Source organism: Pseudophryne corroboree, chromosome 4 (assembly GCF_028390025.1).
Source record: "Pseudophryne corroboree isolate aPseCor3 chromosome 4, aPseCor3.hap2, whole genome shotgun sequence".
Classification (NCBI taxonomy): domain Eukaryota; kingdom Metazoa; phylum Chordata; class Amphibia; order Anura; family Myobatrachidae; genus Pseudophryne; species Pseudophryne corroboree.
The window spans coordinates 284174749-284183179 of record NC_086447.1 but is presented as its reverse complement, the minus strand read 5'-3'; the positions used below and the strand labels follow the sequence as shown (position 1 = coordinate 284183179).

Sequence of the window (8431 nt, the reverse complement as noted above, 5' to 3'; positions counted from 1 at the left end):
TCAAGAGCTGAAAAAGATCTTTTAGACAGGTTGTATATCAGGTGTTCTTCTTGAGCGTCACACTTCTTATACCTTTTGTTCTGGCCACCCCTGCGGGTGGGAGGCTTGTTGTACCTGTGGCCACCCCTTGGCCACTCTGATCTAAAGGGACAGCATTCTGTTGAGTATTATCTTCAGATTCAGAAAAGATAAATTCACTCTCACTGCTAGAGCCTCCTCCCTTCTTCTCACGCCTCTTATTGGGGTTTTGCCATGGTCTCCTTCTCCCAGAGGGTCTGGTTTTGCCACTGGGTTCCGTACCCATCAGCCAACGGTAGACTTTGTTTTCCTCATAGTCTTGATCGACCAATGCTTTCTTGTTCCGTTTAAATTTCAACAGGTCACGTCTGTATTGGTCACACTGCTTCTCCAACTTTTGGATCCAATCTTGGGAGATATCTTTTTCCAGAATAGCTTTGTCCTTCTCTAATGTCATAATCTTATTCTTGGTGATCTCTAATTCCCGATGTGATTCTTCGACCACCAGAATCATGAGATCAAACCCACAACGGTTCAGTATTCCGATCCACTTCCTGACAAATTCCGGGTTATGTCGCCCAATCGTGGGGACATTTCGTACCCTAAAGCCACGCGGAATTTTGTGTTCCCTGTAATATTCCAACAAGGACATGCCGTGTAACGAAAAATCTATTTCACGGCGTTTAAGCTTCATAAGATGAAAAAATTATCACCTGGTTTCATAGTTGAATCTGAAATAGGTGTCATATCTTTAAAAAGGATATTTTCAATCTGTGCTGGGGTAAAACCGAAGGTCTCCCCAGGGGCCATTGCTTGCATGATGTTACATCCCATGGGATCCATGACTGTAGTTGGACTGGCTGTCCATTATCACATAAAATTACAAAGCAGTGTGCTCTGGACAGGTTTCCTATACCATATACAGATGTGTCCACATACATCTTTGCTATATCCCGCCATTTATGTCACACTTTTGCATGTTATATACTCAGAGATTTAGCCATGCCTTGTGATTTTTCTTAATTTGCTTATTTAATATGTTACTTTATACATATTCTATTATGACAAACAAAAATGTAAAAATCTTTCCAATCGCTACTCGTGAAAAACAGCTTAGCCGTGTTTTGCATGTTGTGCCAAAAAACAAAATAGCAAAGATGTTAGTGGACACATCTGTAGGTCACTAATCAGTTCCAAAGTACTTCAGCACAAATGCACACCAGCTTGTAAGGAAAACCCTACACAGTACCATTCCAAAAGCACTGTCCCTGTGTTAGAAAATAACAGGTATCTGAAAGTCTGAAGTCAAACAAAAATGAAGGTGCCCAGCAAACGGTGTCCAAGGACACTAATGCATAAAATCCATACCAGCTGGCACTCAAATGCAATCAGTCAGCTTCGCTCTGTGCCTGAATATGTAAACAAACTAATATCCCTGAAGAATGGCACTGGCAGCATGTATAAGATGCAAAAAAGCTGTATTAGTAGGTAGACGTTTCGGGGCTCACGCCCCGTCCTCAGTACCAAACACAATTAAAAGTACATACACAAATACATACATTTAAATACCTGTTCGAGATCGCGCCGTCCCCGCCGCCGCACACCGGGTGCAGATACCCCTTCAGCCAGGATCCCTTGAGGTTAGATTATGTGTTCATTAGTCATTATATGTTGTACAATATGTTGTCTATTATGTATGTATTTCTGTTTGTTTATAGGTTGCGCCGGCCCCGGTCAGCTGACGCAGAAGGCTCCTATCCCGGACGATCTCACAACCAATCCCCTCTATTTCCGGGTTGTGGATCTGGTTACACGCATGCTGTTGGTCACCATGGCAGCCACGGCGCGTGCGGAGAGGGGGGAAGCGGAATGTGATAGCCGGAAGAATGGACCCGGTGTGCGGCGGCGGGGACGGCGTGGTCTCGCACAGGTATTTAAATGTCTGTATTTGTGTATGTACTTTTAATTGTGTTTGGTACTGAGGACGGGGCATGAGCCCCGAAACGTCTACCTACTAAAACAGCTTTTTTGCATCTTATACATGCTGCCAGTGCCGTTCTTCAGGGATATGATCCGCATGCTGAAATGATCGGGCGTCCAGGGGGCTGTGTCAATGATTTATGGATTTTAGGTAACGTATACAGGATTGGGGGTTTTGGATTAGGCGTAGTCAGAAAGTCAGCAGTAGTTTGATTAATGTACCTGTTATTGACTCCCAAACTGATTATTGAATCAATTTCCTTTTTGTATGTCCATGTGGGGTCATAAGGGAGTTTCTGATAGCAAGTTGGGTCTGACAATTGTCCATTAGCCTCTTGTGAATAGTAATCATAGTCAAGGAGGACAATGCCTCCTCCCTTGTCTGCAGATCTGATGACCAGGTGATTGTCATTCTGTAAAGATTTAATGGCAGCTCTTTCTCCCTTTCGTGATGTTGGAATGACTATTTCTTTACTTCTCTATATAGGGCATTGTGTCCCTTTTGAGTACTCTCAAGAAGGTGTGGATTGAAGGATTTAGAGTAGGTGGATCAAATTGACTGGATTTCTTCAAAGGACAGTGAGGTGTAGAAGATGAAACCGTCGTGGAAGTATCTGGTAACTGGGAATTAGAGTAGTAGTCCTTTAGACGAAGTTGTCTAGAGATCTACCTGCCAGCGAAAGCTATCTTGGCCAACCGTTGGCACAAATGATAATCCCTTGTTCAGGATAGAGAGTTCTTCATCCATCAGTTTGTGTTTGGATAAGTTGAAGACCACCGATACCTGCGCTTTATTTTCTATTTTTTTCTTCCTTTTTCTCCCACCTCTGCGGGTGGGTAAAGCGGGTTTTTTGGAGCCCTCCTGTTGCGTTCAGATCTGGAAAGGTAGGTGGCACCTTGTGTAGATGTGGATGGTGCATCAGAATCACTCGCTGAAGTTTGGGATCTGCTTTCAATGTCCGTGAAGGGTACGGTAGGTCTACGTCCTCCACGTCTCTGTTGTGGTTTGTACTTGCGTGGCTCACTCCGCGACAACCAGGGGTATACCCTATTCTCCTTATAGTCCAGTTTAACTTGTTTATATTTATTTTTCTTGAATCTTAACAGGTCTCCACGGAATTTGTCAATGTCCTTATTTAATTTAGTGAAAAGGTCACAGTCAGGAGATTGTATTGTCCTAAATAGTTCTGAAGCCTCTAATTCTGAAATATCTCTTCTAATTTCAGTTAGATCTAATCCAGCCTGTTCAATTACAAGCAGCATTAGATCCTAGGAAGCCGCCGAGGATACATGAAGGCGGAGAAACGCGTATGTGATGACAAGTGAGTTATAGCCGGCCGGCTCATTCATTCATTCCAGGAGACGCTTGCTGCCTCTAAAACACCGTACATCTCAGTACCCGGTTTTCCGGACCCCAGTGCTAAGGGGGAATAAGGAGGGCTCTCCTTCATCTGAGATATATAACATCGTAATATAGAGGTTGGTGCGGCACCTGGGGATAAAGGGAGTTTCATAATATCAGATTCACATAACAGCTGTGATTTATGCCGCTGTGCTGATACATGGACATTTTCACATCAGAACTCCCTCACATTTCACATAGAGACTGTTGCTTCATTCCGCTGCTTAAAGGAAGGATAAATTATTTAAGATCTGTCCAATTATTGTGTTGTCATCTACGGTTTTAGGACGGCTTGGAATCATTCAGCAATTAAGATATAAATTCATCACATATTTTTTTCCCTAAACCAAATGGATAGTATAAGAGACATTTTACAGCGCAGGGACGCCTGCGAAGTTATAATTGTCATTATAAGAAGTTTTTCTTAATTAGTGGAGTATATCCTGCTGTGCTTAAATATATAATCACTTTAGAGAAATTCGTGCTGTGTGCAACAGTTGTGTATTATATACATATTAATTGTTTTATGGACTGATTGTATAATATAAGAAATCCGGCCGGTAATTGTATAATTATATAATTCCCGTATTTTTATATATATATTTTTTATCTTTTATTTTGATTTAATTTTATAGACAATAAAATAAAAAAAGCTTTTATTAAATGCTAAGCGCTGTTCCAAATTGTTTTGTCTTATTTATTCAAAATGTTACACCACTTCGTGCAAAAATCATTGTTGTGTCTCCCCAGTGTGGGTTGGTTATGCAATCTAAACCCTCTGGGGATGAGAGATTCTTTATAATATTGGGAGAGGGTTAGGCCATGCAAATGTAGCTCAACCTCTCTCTTTTTAAGTCTGAGCAAATCATTTACAAATTCCTCTGGACTATCTTTATCAAAAGCCAAGGACTCAGTATTGTCAAAAAGAATCCGTTCTGCATCTGTTTTGTCAAATTGAAGAACAGAGACCAGATCTTTGGTAGCACTGGTAGACATTTATATACACAGAGGTATATTGTGTAATGTAAAAGTAAAAAAGTAAAAAATGGCAACCATATACTTCTGTGTGCAACTGAAAAAAATAAAAATCACTGCATAATCCAAAAAAAGAAAAGAAGAATGATTTAAATAAATAATGGAAAAAACAATTAGTGATCAATTGATCTCCACTGCAGAGATCTTAACCACACTGACCGGTGCAAGTCAATAAACGTTTGTAAATACAAAATATAGCAAAATGACAGCACTCTGTGTCCATAGCATTAGGTTCTGGTGCAGGGTCCTGGCAATTAATAAACACTCACTTCTTCCAAAAGAGAAAAAAGTAATTGACCAGCACTCACGTTTAGTAGATGAAAGAAAAAGGGTTTTATTCCTGACAATCCATCTGGATATAACCCGGTACTACAGCCCGCCCGACAGCCGTTTCAACGCACAATGGTTTTCATCAGGGGCAGCTGTTACCCTGTCCAGAGTCTCTTTAAATAGCAGAGAGGGCGCCGGAAGGTTTCAAACAGGAGGCCTGTCATCTGGAGGCAGCGCTTCACAGCTGCTGCCTGATTGGCTCCTTCCAACACGTGGGTTGTGTTGCTACAATAAACAAACCCGGATCTCTTCTTAGCAACCCGCTCCGGCAGCGCGACATCAGTGTAGCGCAGGCAGATCTATATTTTCGTGCAGTGTCAAACAGGTGAAGTTGCTGCTGTCTGTATCCCCAGCCAGCGGCACACCTGTAGAGTAATAGCCACACAGTGCGCCGACAGCAGGGAACTACAACAGCCCAAACACATATACAAACCATGAAACAAAACACAAGTGAGAAAACTGTACTAACTTGCACAGCAATGGTATCAACCACTCAGGGAACAATAAAGTCTAATTGCAGTACAAAGCCATTATACTGATTGATTATAACCATGGTTATTGTCACCATAATTAATACACCACCGATACAGTATAAAGTACACAGGACAAGAGTGAAAGGCAAATAAGAGCACCGTATGGTGTAAAGAACCAAAGGGATAAATAATCATCACCTGTAGGACAAAGCGTGTCCCTTGGTACAATACCCGGTATTCCCATGCCGTCTCCGAGCATGGTATTGACTGGGCCCAACACTGCTTAATTGCCAAGATCAGACGGGATCGGATGGTTTCCAGTGTGGTATGATTGTATCAAACAGATGTGTCCATATATACATATCCCAATGTATCAATGTCACCCCTCATCTCTCAATTGCATCACGTAATACTCCTGTGGGCTTATAACAATGTACAAGCACTAAAACAGAAACCAAAGTTAATACTAACGAATGAGAGACAAATCAGGGGAACCTCAAGTGGGGGACACATCAAGTCCCTTGATACAACACCCAGTATTCCCACATCGTCTCCAAGTGTGGTACTAGCTGGGCCCATCACTGCTTAATTACCAAGATCAGTCTGATTAACATGTGTTTCTGACTTACAGTGCCTTCCTGGACACCATAGGCTTAAATATCAGACAAGCTTTAACTGTTTGCTTTACTGTGATTACAGAATTTGGTTTAAGTTTGCCTCTAATTGTCCTCAACATCATATATGATTTTGAATTTATGGACACCGCAGTGATTGATACTACCACACCACACTGGAACCCATCCGATCCCGTCTGATCTTGGTAATTAAGCAGTGATGTGCCCAGCTAGTACCACACTTGGAGACAATGTGGGGATACTGGGTGTTGTATCAAGGGACTTGATGTGTCCCCCACTTGAGGTTCCCCTGATTTGTATTTTATATATATATATATATATATATATATACATACATCATACATATATATATATATATATATATATATATATATATACATACATATATTTTACGTCGTTTATGTCTGGCCATAATATGTCTGATAGCCCCATCAAGTTTACCTACTCTATTGATTGTAGATCCGTGCATTTTTTGGATGTATTAATAGAATTACAGGATGGTAAAATCTCTACTAACTTGTATAGTAAAAAAACAGACCGTAACACCCTGCTTCATGCAGCAAGTTTCCACCCCAAAGCCATTGAAGTATAGATTGCCATACTCTCAGTTTCTCCGTGCAAGACGGATTTGTAGTGACAATATGACAGCGATACACAACATTGACCAGATGATTGTCAAATTTAGTAACCAGGGTTATGATGAACAGATGTTACAGCACTCCAAAGATAAGGCACTTTCTATTCCTCGTGAACAGCTTTTGACTCCCAGAAATAGGAATCAAAGTAGTAACCGTATCCCCTGGGTGAATCACTATAATGATAAAAGTGATGATATTAGATCCATCACTAGAAAATTGTGGCCTATAGTTGGTACTGATAAGTTTCTAAATTTAAAAGATAAATCTGTGATGCCCTGCTATACCAGGGGGAGAAATATATACAACTGGGTGGTCAAGACTGATATTTCTAAAATGGAGACTTCTGAATATACATTTTTGGCCAGAAAAAATGGCTGTTATAGGTGTCTTAACTGTACAACCTGCAGCTATATGGTAGCGGGTGACAGTTTTAGACACCCCTATAGCGGCAAGAAATTTCTGATTAGACACCATGTGACATGCACTACGAAGTTCATTATCTATATGATCACCTGCCCATGTGGCCTTAGCTACTTGGGCAAAACGGATAGGACTTTACGTGAGCGCATGGCCACACACAGATTGTCTATCAGAACTGCCTTGGAGAAAGGTTATAGTGACCAACCAATTGCACGGCACTTTGTGAAAGCTGGTCACAATTTATCAGCACTCAGGTACATGATAATCGATCATGTTCCCCCTACACGGAGAGGGGGTGATAGATCACTTGCGCTTTTGCGCTGCGAATCACGCTGGATCTATAGACTGAATAAATTATCCCCGAGGGGCCTAAATGAAACCTTAGGTCTTCACTGTTTTCTATGAGATTGGATTTGCTGTCATTAATATATAGCCATTCGTGTTTTTATGTAATTATCTGTGACTTACCGTAAATTTGATCTAGGTAAAAATTTATATTAAAAAACTTATAAAAATCCTTTAAATCTGATATATGTGTGCATTAGGCTGGAGCCGGTAACCTGACGCTTTCTGCTCTGATTGTCATTATTGTGTTAATTGGTGAATATTACTTTTAGTTCTATGTGTTGCTTATACGGATCAATATTGAAATATAGAAGTATGATTTTAAATGCATATTAATGATAATTATTTGAGTATTCCCGATGTGCTGCTGCACGCTCTCAATGCTGTTTTTATTTGTCACAGTGTATGTTGCTCGGCTGTTATGGTGACGGGGAGTGGATGATGACGTCATTCGTGGGCGCCGTCTTCTGTCTTCCGGATCCAGCCGAATCCACGTGGTGCGGTGAGGGGATTTAAACGTAAGTTTTTACTTGTTTGTTTATCCTGATGACGAGGAAATAAAGTCCTCGAAACGTTGAAGCACATCCCTGTACCTGTTTGATTCTTTTTTTGAGTGCCGCTGACTGTTTGCATATATATATATATATATATTATCATCACTGACCTGATTTGGGAGTGTTGTGGACTCGGGGCTTCTTTCGATGACCTGAAAGAGGAACCGGTACTGGGTCGCAGTAGAGATGGCCGGATGTAGGTCTTCCTCATGCAGGATTAAGATGGCAGGCAGGAAGCACGGAAGAATACTTGAAGGTTTCCTGAAAGACAAGAATTGTAGAGATACTGAATGCTGAGGCACAGAGGTGCTGGAGGCACAGGTATTGAGGCACAGTAATGCTGAGTGCTGAGGCACTGTGGTGTTGGAGGCACTGAGGTGCTGGAGGCACTGAGGTGCTGGGGGCACTGAGGTGCTGGAGGCACTGAGGTGCTGGAGGTACAGGTACTGAGACACGGATGTGCCGGAGGCACAGTGGTGCTGAGTGCTGAGGCACTGTGGTACTGGAGGCACTGAGGTGCTGGAGGCACTGAAGTGCTGGAGGCACTGAGGTGCGTGGGAGCGTGTGAGCGCTTGGAAGCACGTAGGTCCTTGGAGGCACG

General features: G+C 41.9%; 1 pseudogene; it reads right to left on the bottom strand.

Moving 5' to 3' along the window:
- Window positions 1–5457: 5457 nt before the first annotated feature.
- On the bottom strand, window positions 5458–5577 carry LOC134912387 (5S ribosomal RNA; annotated as a pseudogene).
- Window positions 5578–8431: the final 2854 nt, after the last annotated feature.